This window comes from Cannabis sativa, chromosome 2, assembly GCF_029168945.1.
Source record: "Cannabis sativa cultivar Pink pepper isolate KNU-18-1 chromosome 2, ASM2916894v1, whole genome shotgun sequence".
Classification (NCBI taxonomy): Eukaryota; Viridiplantae; Streptophyta; class Magnoliopsida; order Rosales; family Cannabaceae; genus Cannabis; species Cannabis sativa.
Genome location: NC_083602.1, coordinates 46,031,685 through 46,045,971, shown reverse-complemented (window position 1 = coordinate 46,045,971; position 14,287 = coordinate 46,031,685). Strand labels below are relative to the sequence as shown.

At 44.3% G+C, this 14,287-nt stretch overlaps 1 non-coding gene across 1 annotated transcript; it reads right to left on the bottom strand.

Moving 5' to 3' along the window:
• Positions 1–10,968: 10,968 nt before the first annotated feature.
• LOC115721555 (small nucleolar RNA R71) lies at positions 10,969–11,075 on the bottom strand. The gene has a single exon (XR_004012570.2). It is a non-coding gene; the product is annotated as a small nucleolar RNA R71 (small nucleolar RNA).
• Positions 11,076–14,287: the final 3,212 nt, after the last annotated feature.

The window sequence follows — 14,287 nt, the reverse complement described above, 5'->3', positions numbered from 1 at the left end:
TTTTTGAACCACTCCTCCGCGGAACCGCTTAACGTTAGTGGAAAGCATAAGCACTTGGCATCATTACTGACTCTCATAATCGTCATTACTCGGTTAAACCAGGATAAGTGATCGCTGGGGTCTCAGTCCCTGGTGTAGGCTGCCATTTCGGGCATCATAAAGTTTTTGAGGAGCTCTGCCTCCAAAATGTATCTGGCGCACGGCTCGCGGTCTACGCAATCAGAGTCTGAGTCATCCTCTATTTGCCTCCGGGAGACTCGAGCAATGTCTTTGTGTAGTATTGCTAGCTCAGCCATGATTCCTTCATTCAGCGTCCTTGCGGAGACCGCCGACATGTGTTTCTTTTTGTCCAAGTGATCCCACAAATCACCGTGCTTTTCGTTTATCTGGTGTCTCAAATCAACAGGATGGTATCTCCGGCTCCCTCTCCCTTTCTCCCCGGGCTCCTGGTGCACGAAAACGCTTTTTCGGGCCTCTCGATCCTGAGGGCCAAGACTCCCCTTTTGGAGTTTGCCCCTCTGCGGACCTTTCCCTTTCAGGAAATTTGAGCGACCCTTTCGCGGATCCTGCACCTTTTTCTTTTTCCCTGGGATGGAAGTAGGGTTGTTGCATTGATTTCCTTCAGAGGGATATCGTATAGGGCTAGGTTCCCTAGACTTATGCTTCTGAGTGCTAGGAGAGGACTCTTCTGGCATTTTCTGGAGCCCTGCTGGTATGGCCTTAAGGTGTATATGAATCCCTGCTGTTTCCATGGCTTTTTGCATGGCCACCATCACCTCTTGCATCTTTTTATTTTGTTCTTTTTGGGCTGCGATCTCAGCTTCATGATCAGCAGCCTTTTGCCTTAAGAGCAGCACCTCTGTGTAACTATCTTCGTCGTAGGCATCATACTCGTCAAAGTTTTCCTCGTACTTTTCATCGTTGGCCTCCTCTCGTTCCTCAGAGTCAACGTTGACTCTTGAGGCCACTTCCTCGTCTTCAGGATTTTAAGCGTCTTGAGGAGGATAGGGTTGACGTGTGTTGCGAGTTTCTACCATTGTTGCTTTGGTTTATAAGTTAGTTGTCTATTTGAAGACGCTTCCTTTAGCTCTCAATGAAAGCACCAAAATGTTGACCGAGGTTTTCGGCAACCAATTAAATAATATATATAAGAAAGTTGTAGAAAGTTTAATGCATGTAATTTTTACGTGGTTGGGGCATTAACGAGCCTTACTCCACGAGTCTTTGTTATTTATGAGAGTATTTATTACAGAGAATGTTCTTGGTGAATCTCTCTCCTATTTTCTCCCTTTGATTCCTATGAACCCAGAATTCTCGAGCCTTGTTTCAGTGTATTTGTGGGGTATTTATAGTGTTTTTCTGGGGAGGTCCCTCTTCTGTACAGAGATAGTTCACGACGGGATCCCAACAAAAGATGCGAATACCACAATGACATTGGACACAGTGCAATGAGTGCAAAAATCTGATAGATGAAATTGGAAACTTGATCTGACTGGGTCACCTCTATGAGTGAATCAAGAACCGGCTGCCCCATCTCAACCCGGTTCTGGCAGGGGGCCCATTGCCCCAAGAGACATTAGGAAGTGTACCCGAAGCGTTGGCCCCAGCTGCGCCCTCAGGAGTACCAATCCCTCAGCAAACCCCTGGCCGGCCACCAAGACCCAACGGAAGAGTGGCCATGATCTCTGGTGAGCCCCATATTAGGAGGACCACTCGAAAATAATTAAAGCGCTATGCCGGACCCATTAAACATGACGAAGTATGTGAAGTCACTCAGCTCCCAGCTCAAAGGCCCCGACTCATGGATCAGCCAATTACTTTCACGGAAGAAGAGGCAAGACTGGTGCATTTCCCTCACCATGACCCCCTGGTCATGGAGACTCCCATTGCGAATAAGATCGTGGCTAGAATATTGATAGACAATGGGAGTTCCGTGAATTTGTTGTTTAAAGAAGCCTTCACTGGAATAGGCCTCACAGATCGTGATCTATCACCGAGCGATTCCCAGCTAACGAGATTCAATGGAACCATGCTTATCCCAATGGGAAAAGTGAGGTTGCCTGTCACATTGTGCCAGGATACACCCTAGAGTACTTTCAAGTACTGCACATTTGTGGTAGTGGATTTCCCAACGGCCTATAATGCGATCCTTGGTCGGCCGGCCCTGGTAGATTTTGGCGTAGTTACATCCACTCGGCATCTGTGCTTGAAATTCCCCACCCAGGAGGCTGGAGTGGGGACCGTGAGGGGTAAATAAGGTGAGGCCAGACAGTGTTATAATGTCGCGGCCCACTTACCAGTGTTAATGGTCCGTGAGAATATTGAGCCAGAGTTGGCAGAAGAAGATGAGTTGGATCCCCGTGTGGGATCCAAAAAAATTGTAGACCCTATGGAAGACGTCGAGGAAATACCAGTGTGCGACCTCGACCCTACCAAGATCCTCCGGCTGGGAAAGAGCCTAGAATCGGAGGAAAAAGAAAAAATAGTTAAAGCACTAAGGGCAGCCACAGATGTTTTTGCGTGGTGCCAAGGAGATATGACCGGCATAAGTCCGCATGTAATTACTCATGTCCTGAACGTCAATCCGAACGTGTCGCTAGTTCAACAGAAACGACGCCCCCTTGATCCAGTAAAGGTAGAGGCTCTAGAAAAAGAAGTGGACAAGCTACTGGCTAATGGCCTTATCCGGGACGTATATTATCCGGAGTGGCTAGCCAATTAGGTACTGGTACCCAAGCCGAATGGGACATGGTGAGTGTGCATAGAGTTTACCGATCTAAACAAAGCCTGCCCGAAAGATTGCTTCCCTTTTCCCCCAATTGACCAAATGGTGGACGCCACCTCTCGATTCAAGCTACTGTCTTTCATGGATGCCTACGCTGGCTATAATCAGATTAAGATGCACATTGCAGATCAAGAATGCACTAGCTTCAGGACCGATAAGGGGGTATACTGCTACCTGGTCATGCCCTTCGGACTAAAAAATGTTGGTGCAACGTATCAGAGAATGGTTAACCGGATGTTCAAAGGCCTTCTAGGACGGAACATGGAAGTTTATGTAGATGACATGCTGGTCAAATCAAAGGCATGCGGAAGTCATGCAGATGGCCTTGCGGAATGCTTCGAAGTGGTCTGGAGGTATGGAATGAAACTTAACCCGTAGAAGTGCACTTTTGGGGTCAAACCAGAAAAGTTTCTTGGATTTATCGTCAGCCAAAGAGGAATAGAGGCAAACTCGAAAAAAATTCAAGCTTTTCTATACATGCCTTCTCCCAAGAAGCACAAAGATGTGCAAATCTTGACATGGAAGGTTGCCGCCCTGAACCGATTCATTTCCCGCTCAACAGACAAGTGCATTCCCTTCTTTAATATTCTAAAGAAATACCAGAAATTTTAGTGGACGGAAGAATGTGAGGAGGCATTCAAAAAGCTAAAGGAACAGATAGCCAAACCTTCAATTCTATAAAAACCGATTCACGGAGAGGACTTGTTACTGTATTTGGCCGTCTCCGAGAATGCGGTCAGTGCAGCCTTCGTTCGGGAAGAAGAAAAAAACCCAACACCCTTTAAACTATGTCAGCAAACGTATGATAGGGGCAGAAATACGGTATCCAGTGATTGAAAAGCTAGTTTTTTTGCCTCCTAATGGCTTCAAGAAAGTTAAGACCCTACTTCTAGGCTAACCCCATCAAGGTGTTGACAAACCATCCGCTCCGGCAAGTTCTACAGAAGCCGGAAGCATCCAGAAGACTCCTCAAGTGGGCTATAGAGTTAAGCCAGTTTGACATACACTACATACCGCGCACGTCTATAAAAGGACAAGCGCTAGCCGACTTCATACAGAGTGCAATGAAGCAGAAGCAAGCGCGAACATACCAGTGCCACAAACTCCAACATGGAAAGTATTCGTGGACGAAGCGCCCAACGAAAACATATCCGGAGCTGGAATAGCAATGATATCTCTGAACGGACTTCGACTCCAGGCGGCTCTACGCTTCGAATTCTCAGCTTCCAATAATGAAGCTGAGTACGAAGCCCTGATTGCAGGGATGAAATTAGCAAAAGCCGTGGGAGCCACGAGGGTAGAAGTATTTAGCGATTCACAATTGGTGGTAAACCAAGTGTCAGGAGAATATCAAATGCGTGGAGAAAAATGGCTGCTTATGTAGCAATTTTCCGGGAGCTACTCCATGAGTTTACGGATTATAAAGTGGAAAGAATCCCAAGAGAAAAGAATGCCCACGCAGACTGTTTGGCTAAGTTAGCATCAGATAGCGAGATTGAGAAATTGGGGGTGGTGCCCGTTGAATGCCTCACGGAACCAAGCATCAAAACAAAAAATATTGTGGCGGCAGTTGAGCCAGAGCCCAACTGGATGATCCCTATCATCGAATACATAACCAAAGGCGAGTTGCCTCAAGAAAGGGCACTGTCCAGAAGGATACAGTACCAAGCGCACCGTTATGTGATGACAGATAACATTCTCTACCTAAGGTGTGTATTGGACCCTGAAGCTAAGCAAATTATGCTAGAGGTCGACGAGGGGTTCTGCCGAGATCACACAGGAGGCCCAAGTCTCTCAAAGAAAATATTGAGACAAGGATACTTTTGGCCAATAATGAAGAAAGACTGTATAGACTATGTTCTGAAATGTGATTCGTGCCAAAGATTCGCAAACATACCAAGAGCCTCCCCCAACGAGATCACCCTCATGATTAGCCCCTGGCCCTTCACGGTTTGGGGGATATATCTTATTGGGTCGCTACCAACATGAAAGGGAGGGGTAAAGTATGCTATAGTCGTAGTAGACTACTTCACAGAGTGAACAGAGGCCGAGCCAATGAAGACTATAACTACTAAAAGAGCCCTAGACTTTGTTATCAAAAACATAGTGTGTCGATATGGCTTGCCTCACAATATAGTCTCAGACAACGGGAAGCATTTTGACTGCGAAGAATTTACTGAATTCTGCAACCAACACAGAGTCATCAAAAGCTTCTCCGCAGTAGCAAGACCACAAACAAATGGGTAAGTAGAAGTCGTCAATAAAATCCTAAAGGTCACCCTAAAGAAAAAGTTGCTGGCCTGCAAAAACAATTGGCCTGAAGAATTGACAACCGGCCACTTGCCATGCTCAATGGCGTACAGTTGTGAGGCAATGGTCCCGATGGAAATGTTATTCCCATCCCACAGGAGAACGACTTACGATCCAACATCAAACAAGGCTTTATTACAAGAAGCACTGGATCGAATTGAGGAACTCCGGGATGAGTCAGAAAATACGAATGGAAGCTTATCAAAAGAAGGTGGCTAAACACTTCAATTCGAAGGTCAAAATAGAATGTTCACTATTGGTGATCTGGTTCTAAGAAGGGTCTTCCCGGCTACTCAAGAACCCGAAGTGGGGGTACTTGGGCCTAATTGGGAAGGACCGTATGAAATTGAGGATGAAATTGGCTCCAGAACCTACAAGCTAAAAAGAATGGACAGAACCATGGTGCCTAGGGCTTGGAATGCTGATCACCTTTGAAAGTATCACCAACAGTCGAAAAAATAAAAGTTTATGCTCTGTAAAGTAAATTGTACTAGACAAATATATGCAACCTCTAATTTAAAGTTTGTAAAAACTAAGTGACCTAAAAACAATTTTCATGTCACTCAGGGGGTAGTAAGGCATACCACACGACAAATGTAAAACAGACCAAAAGTATTCAAGCATGAATGTAAAGTGTTCAAATCCCAAAGAAAAGCTCTAAAAAAGATAAGGCCTGGGGACGGGCCTTAAGTGTCTCCCCTTAAGAAAAATATATAAAAACATAAGTAAATTGTCTCAAAGAGGGGAGAAGGGTTAAATATGTAAAAGGAAAAAAAAAGAGAAGATAATGATAATGGCAATGGTGATAAACGACTGGCTTAATCAACTCGGGGTGGAAGGCGAGGACCCCTGCGCTCCTCCAGCAAGGCGTTAAGTCTCTTCTTCTTCTCCTAGAAGTGGACGAGAACCTCCTCAGGCTTTGGATAGAAGTCGAGCTTAAGGTTTTGCCCGTTAGTCTGCCTGGCCATAAAGACGCCATCATCGAAGCGTTTGGTGCAGTGCTGACAGATAATGGGGGCTAGGAGCTCATCTCTTTTCGTTTTCTTTTGAGCCTGATCCTTGAAATCATGAAGCTCCTTAACCTCAACGGTTAGGTTGGCTGTCGTCTTCAAGTCAGCCTGGTCCAACTCCGCCAGGGACTTTAGCTTTGCAGTCAGATCTTCAACTGCCTCCTTGGCCTCCCTAAGCTCACGCCTGGCCTTAGTCACGGCCTCGTCCTGGGCCTTCAGGGCATCATCCTTAGCCTTTAACTCCTCAACCTTGGCCTTCAGCGCCTCCTGACACCTCTGCTCAGCCTGAGCCTCCCTCTGCTGGGCCTCCTCCCGGAAAGCCTTCCTCTCAGCCGCCAAGTCTCGAAGACTCTTCATGGCCTCATCCATGCCCCCAAATTGGGACATAATGTACCCATGATTGATCAAAGTCTTTGAGAGGCAACCAATCTCTACGTCAATCTGCCAATACAAAAAAAAAGAGTAAGTACGAGGGATTAGGTGCCATAAAGTAAGGCCCAAGAACACTAACAGAGACTTACAGCGGTCATAGCAGCGCTGATATCTTTGATCTGATAGATCGAGTTTGTGGAAGCGCAGGTTGCGTATCTCTTGGCCGAGAGTTGGGTCAGGTTGGAGAAAAGTGGCTCGTCAACTCAGAGGCAAATGGAGCGAGTGTAGGCCAGATAAAGCGGTTGAACCAGTCCGTCAAAGGGTCCATGTTCATGTCCCATGCGTTCCTAAAAGCCTCATCATGCAAGGAGTTCTCCTGGGCCTCCCTTAAGACCTTTTATAGAGCCTCCACCTCGGCGTTCCCTCTCGTATACTCAGCCATAGTGTAATTGTGCTTGATGATCCGGAGCTGTTATCTCTCCTCATCAGCGGGAACGGGAGTATGGACAATGTCGGGAGGCACAGGTTTCATCCGCTTCAGGTGGGATCCCCAAGTCAGAGCTGACAGCCAGAGTATCAACCCTCCTAGGCTTTTTGGAAGACTCAGCCTCCACCATTTTGCCTTTCCGCTTCCAGTCCAAAGGGGCGAGGATCTCGCCCTCTTCCTCCTCGACCTCCCCGTCTTCGTCGATCAAGAAAATTTGGCCTAAGGGGATGCTAGAAGAAGACCTCCCTGGGGTCACCATCTGGTCCGGCGCTGGAGGAAGAGTAGAGTCAGGACTATAGGTCTGGGCAAGGGTCGCCAAAAGTTCCTCCTTTGGCCTGGCTGCTTCGAAAAACGAACAAATAAGTGTCAGAATGGCCACGAGAAAATATGCACACCAAAAATTAAGCAGTAAAACTAGTCCTACCCAGACATTCTAATTCAGCCCTAGCAAAGTCTTATACTATAATACTGGCTTCGTCATCCCCAAGAAAGTTGTTCGAGGGGAGAAACCAGCTGGAAGACAGATAAGCTAAATGATCCAAAGGAATAGATGCGGCAGGCACAGACCCCATCCGGGACCGGCCTAAAAATGACCTAAGTTGGAAAAATAAAAACCCTTGGCATGGTCACCCCACCGGGTAGGGGGCATCCTAAATCTAAGGAGACGTTTGTCAAACCCTATAGGCCTACACCGAGAATAATCTTAAGCGGAGGGAACATGATGAACCGTTAAGGGAGACTTACCGAATCCGGATGTCTTGACATCAGGAGCCCTAGTATTGGGGACCGACAGCAGCAACTTAGGCCGAGAAGGCGCCCGTTCTTTACCTGCTTCTATCCGGAGGGTCCTCCCAGCAGCAGCTTGAGCCTTAATATAGGCTAACTCCTATTCCCTCCTGAAGAGGTAATTCTGATATCGAACCTCCGCTGAGGTAATAATGTCTGCCCAGAGTACCTTTTTCAGCGTCCGGGGTACGAATAATTGGGCAGAGGACCTAATAGAGGTTGAAGTCGTCCACGGATTGGCTTCCCGAGATAAGCTTGGCCTTCTGGCAGTTCTCCGTTGTGACCAAGTGTCCCACGTTAAGGCCATTTTTGTCGTAAGTTGAGAAGACCTAGCTGGGTAAGATCAGTGCGATGTAGTGGAGGGATCCTGACCCACTCCGTGAGAAGTTCTGGGCGATTCACGGCCTGAAAGCCGAAAGAGAAGAAGAAACGGTGGCGGTACTCCTTAAAATTCTTCTGAAAGTTATAAGGGACCCGGCCCTCATTAGTAGGATGGGCTCGAAGTGTGAAAAGATCGCCCTTAAACTTATCCCCCTTGTTGGGGACAGACACAAGCTCATAAAAGTATAAAATCTCAATCGGGCTAGGTGAAGCCCAGCCACGGGCTACATAAAAAATAAACAAGCCTGAGAGCAAGTAGTAAGCTTGAGGAATGAGTTGGTAAGGCTCAAGGCCGACAAAAACATGGAAATTTATAAAATAATCTTCAAGAGGAAGCATGGCTCCGGACATGAGATGGGTTTGGCTCAAAGCTCCAAAACCCCCATAATTGTGATTGGGCATCTCTTCTTCCCGAGGCAAACGATGGAAGACCCCAGACGCAGAAGGCTTGATCCCAGCTACAGTCACAATTTTCTCCAATTGATGGGCGCAAGTCAGGGTGGAGCAGAGCTCATCCGCCTCCCAACCGTTGGAACGACAAGTGTAGTTCTCCTGGGCGACCGGGCCCTTCATTACTTCTTCCAGGGTGGCCAGAGTAACAACCCCCTTGCGAGAAGATTTGGTTTCGGATGCATGAGTAGACATTTTTGTTCTGTAAAAGGAAAAATCCAACAGTTAGCCCACAAACCAAACCCTACTGTCAATAGAGGGAATGAGGGTCCCCTAACCGCTAGAAAGAGGCCCCCTCCGGATTTTTGCTAAAGATGGAAATCCCAAATGATTTTCCTGAGCAAACATTGGGTGCAAAAAATCTCAAAGGCAGCGAAAGCAGAGGGAAATTGAAAAATGCAGAACGTGGGAACAAAAATTGCCCCATATCCTAAAAAATCTCTCGACAGAGGGATCGATTGCAAAGTAGAAGGAAGAAAAATAACGAAACACAAATAAAGGAGAGTCTATACACCACATAGCAGACTTAGCCAAAGCTATTTCTGTTAGGCTATTTCTAGCCTATGTTCTGGATCGTTATTATGTTTGCTTTCGATGTTTTAGGATAGAATTACGCTTGTTTTCTATGTTTTCAGGTTTCTCGAAGCTATGGAAGCCCTGGGTTACAAAAGTGCAATAAAAGACGAGTGGAGCCAAGAAAAACGCAAAGTTGATGCTTGGAGCACTTGTGGCTGCGGCCATAACTCGAGAACAGAGAGAGCAAGTTTGAGGGATTCAGTAGTCGTGGCGAGAGCCCGTGCAAACGAGGGTAATTTCGTCTTTTGAACCCTGAAAATGAGAAATAAAAAGAAAACTGCTATTGGAAATGAGGGGAAGCAATTTTGAGACCTAAAAGTAGTGGAGAGCGGCTAGAGGAGCAAAGTGAAGATCCAGAGTCATTCCACCAACAGTTTCTTTCGCTCTTCCTTTTTAATTTCTTTATGCTGAATTCAGTTTTAGGAATTGTTATGGATTTGAACATGAGCTAATCTTCCATTTAGGGAAGATGATGAATGTTTGTTAAAGTTTGCCCTAGTTAATGTTAATTGCCATTCCTGTTCACTTTGATTGTGTATTATCCTTATTTGTGTTATTTCCATATTAAAGCTTGATCACCTTGTGCATGTCTATGATCTCAATTCGAAATCTGAAAAGTGAGAATTGAGAATGCTAAAATTTGGATAACCTAAGTTTTTGTAGAACGAAGGTATTTACATGACTTTTGTGACTTTTTGGGATTATAGCTTAATGCAGATTTTAGGCAATTCTAATTAAGAGACTAATTAGAGAGTAGGAGATCTAGAACCTAGAAGATCTGAAAAGAGCTATGGTAATTTGAATAATCTGTCATTCACAACAAGAACTGGAATAGTAATTAGGCATTAACAATTGGGTAAACCTATCAACAGGATTCTCTTCCCTATCTTCTCATTTCTGATTAATTTTTATTGTCTCTTTTAGCTTCTTGAATTTTTATTCGATTATTGAACTTGAAAAAAAATATTGATTTGCCAAATAGAAACATAGATTTAATCTAGTGGTACTCAGTCCAATTCCCTGTGGTTCGACCTCACATGTGTGAGCTTACTACTTGATTACGTACACTTGCGTATTATTTACGAAATTCGTAACAAGTTTTTGGCGTCGTTGCCGTGGAATTGTTAAAAGATTGATATTACATAAGATTAGATTAAATTCTACATTGGTTTATTTTTCTTGCTAATTGCTAATCTGTTTCCTTCAATATTGTCTTTGCCTATTTCAGGAATTTTAGGTGTATGCGACGTCAAGGACAAGGAGCTATATTACCTGTTGATCCTAAAATCGAGAAGACTTGTAGGAGAAACAGAAGGAACAAGAGGCAAGAAAGAGTTTCAGCAACGGCTGAAACACCAGAAATCATTGCTGATAACGGTAATGCTGCTAATAATGGAGGTAACAAGGGTAATAATGGAGGTGCCATTGAAGATCAAGCAAATGGCCACAGTTTGAGAGATTACATTCTCCCAACTCTTACGGGGGTTCAGTCTTGCATCATGCCTCCCGCCGTTGATGCTAATAACTTTGAAATTAAGCCTGCAATACTCCAAATGGTGCAGTCTTCAGTCCAGTTTGGTGGACTCCCTTTTGAAGATCCCAATCTGCAGTTGTCAAACTTCATGGAGTTATGTCAGACTTTCAAGGTCAACCGTGTTAGTGATGATGCCATCCGTTTGAGACTTTTTCCATTCTCGCTGAGAGAGCAAGCCAAGAGTTGGTTGATTTCATTGCCCCCAAATTCTATAGCAACATGGACAGACTTAGCAACAAAGTTTCTGTCTAAATTCTTTCCTCTAGCAAAGTCTGCTAAACTACGAGGAGAAATCAACAACTTTTGTCAGTTAGATAATGAATCTCTCCATGAGTCTTGGGAGAGGTTCAAGGACCTCATCAGAAAGTGTCCTCATCACGGCATTGAGAAGTGGATGTTGGTTCATAATTTTTACAATGGGTTGGTTGGTAACACCAGAACACTCATAGATGCTGCATCTGGTGGAGCATTCATGAGGAAGAGTGCAAATGAAGCTTACAATTTGTTAGAGGAGATGGCCCTAAATAATCAACAGTGCCAACTGAGAGAAGCCAAACAAAGAAGGTGGCTGGTATACTTGAGGTAGATGCAATTACTAAGTTGACAGCTCAGGTAGAGGCCCTAAGTAAATTGATAGTTGTGCAAGCAAAACAAGCTCAGGTGGGTTGTGAGTTATGTGGAGGTCCTCATCCCTATGCAAAATGCACAGAAGATGTGAATAGTTTGCCAATGGATGCAGTTAAAGCCATTGGGAATTACTCTCAGAACAACAACTATGGGTTCAATCAAGGGGGGAATCGAAGGAATTCTGGGTTTTATCAGCAGAGTAATCAATTTCAAACGTAGAACCAACAACAACCACAGCACCAAGGGTCTAGTGAGAGTTCTGGTCTTCAGACAGACTTATTGCAACAATTTATGACTGAGACAAGATCATCCATTAAGGACCTACAGACTAAGATGGGGCAATTGGCAACTCAGATTACAACCCGTCCTCAGGGAAATTTTCCTAGTACAACTGAGGTTAATTCTAAAGAAGATTGCAAGGCAATTACCCTAAGAAGTGGGAAGAAGTATGAAGGGCCTGATGGGGGACAACCAGTGGAAGAAGAGATTAAGGATCAACCGGTACCAACATCAACAGAAAAGAAGACTACAAAGAATCCTGCACCAAAACAAGAGTCTCCACCAATCAGTATAGATCATCATGTGAAAATACAATACCCACAGAGACTCCGAAAGACCAATCTAGACAAACAGTTTTCAAAATTTCTAGAGGTCTTTAATAGGTTGCACATCAACATCCCTTTTGCTGAAGCCTTGGAACAAATGCCCAGTTATGTGAAGTTCATGAAGGACATCTTGTCAAAGAAGAGGAAAATGAAGGACTATGAAACAGTGGCATTAGCGAAGGTTTGTAGCGCCATACTGCAGAAGAAACTTCCTCCTAAACTCAGAGATCCTGGAAGTTTCACCATTCCTTGTACTATTGGGTGAATAGAAGGGATAAATGCACTGTGTGATTTGAGGGCTAGCATTAACTTGACGCCTCTGTCAGTATTTAGAAGATTGCAGTTGGGGGAGGCAAAACCAACTACGGTAACCTTGCAATTGGCTGATCGATCTCTAGATCATCCCAGAGGAGTCATCGAAGATGTGTTAGTAAAAGTTGATAAGTTCATTTTTCCAGCTGATTTTATTGTTCTAGATATGGAAGAAGACAGCAATGTCCCAATTATATTGGGGAGACCATTCTTGGCAACTGGCCAAGCGTTGATTGATGTTCAGAAGGGTGAATCGAAGCTGCGAGTGCAAGGAGGAGAAGTGGTCTTCAATGTGTTAAAGGCAATGACTTTCCCAAAGGCAAGTGATAACTGTTTCTTTGTTGATTTGATCGATACCATTGTGGAAAAGAAAAAGTTGATAGAAGATCCTTCAGAACTGAGCTTAATTAAGGATGATTTGACTGAGCAAGAAGGAGTGGAGGTAAGGGAGTATGCTAAATGGCTCGATTCTTATGGACCACTGAATAGGAAGTATTATGAAGAGTTGGGGGTTGTGTCAAGGGAGCTTGTACCATCTACAGAGAAACCTCCAGAGTTAGAGTTGAAGGTGCTTCCTAATCATCTATGATATGAGTTCTTGGGAAAAGATAAGAAGCTTCCAGTGATAGTGTCAGCTTCACTTTCTGATGTGGAGACTGATAGGTTGCTTAGATTACTTCGGGTGCACAATAAGGCTATTGCATGGACATTTGGTGATGTTAAGGGAATCAGTCCCTCAACAGTGATGCATCGAATTTTGATGGAAGAAGACGCTAAACCAACAATTGATGCTCAACAAAGGCTTAATCCACCTATGAAAGAGGTTGTCAGAAAGGAGGTGGTCAAGTGGTTAGATGCTTGAGTGGCCTACCCAATTTCATATAGTAAATGGGTTAGTACGGTGCAAGTAGTACCAATGAAAGGGGGGATGACAGTAATCAAAAATGAGAAGAAGGAATTGATTCCCACAAGAATGGTTACTGTTTTGAGGATCTGTATTGACTACAGGAAGTTCAACAAGGCAACAAGGAAACACCATTTTCCCTTGCCTTTTATTGATCAGATGTTAGACCGGTTGGCTGGGCAAGAGTACTACTGTTTCTTAGATGGCTATTCTGGGTACCATCAAATAGCCATAGCACCTGAGGATCAAGAGAAGACTACATTTACATGTCCATATGGCACTTTTGCTTTCAAGAATGCCCTTTGGATTATGTAATGCACCGGCAACATTCCAGAGATGTATGATGGCCATATTCTTAGATCTAATAGAGAAGTGCATCGAGGTGTTTATGGATGATTTCTTAGTATTCAGCTCATCATTTGATCAAAGTCTTAGTAATCTGGAGTTGGTATTAACAAGGTGTGAAGATTCTAATTTGGTTCTTAACTGGGAAAAATATCACTTCATGGTTAAAGAAGGGATAGTGTTGGGGCATAAAATTTCAAAAAGTGGTATTGAGGCCGATAAAGCTAAGGTATCCACGATTGAAAACTTACCACCTCCAATTTCAGTAAGGGAGTTCGAAGCTTCTTGGGTCATGTCGGGTTCTATAGAACATTTATCAAAGACTTTTCCAAAGTTGCCAAGCCGTTATCTAATCTGCTCGCTAATGGAGTGTCTTTTGAGTTTGGAAAGGATTGTCTTGAAGCCTTTCAAATTCTCAAAAAGAAGTTAATCTCAGCGCCAATTGTGACTACACCAGATTCAGAGTTGCCTTTTGAAATCATGTGTGACGCCAGTGATTATGCTATTGGAGCAGTGCTGGGACAAAGGGTTGACAAGGTATTCAGAACTATCTATTACGCAAGCAGAACCTTGAATGATGCTCAATTGAATTATGCAGCTACAGAAAAGGAGATGTTGGCCATAGTTTTTGCATGTGATAAATTTCGACCGTACTTGATTGGCAATAAAGTCATTGTGTATACGGACCATTCAGCAATCAAGTATTTGATGACTAAGAAAGATGCCAAGCCAAGACTAATACGATGGGTTCTTCAAGAGAGTCAGAATAAAAAGGAGGTTCAAATCAACGAAGACTTCCCTGA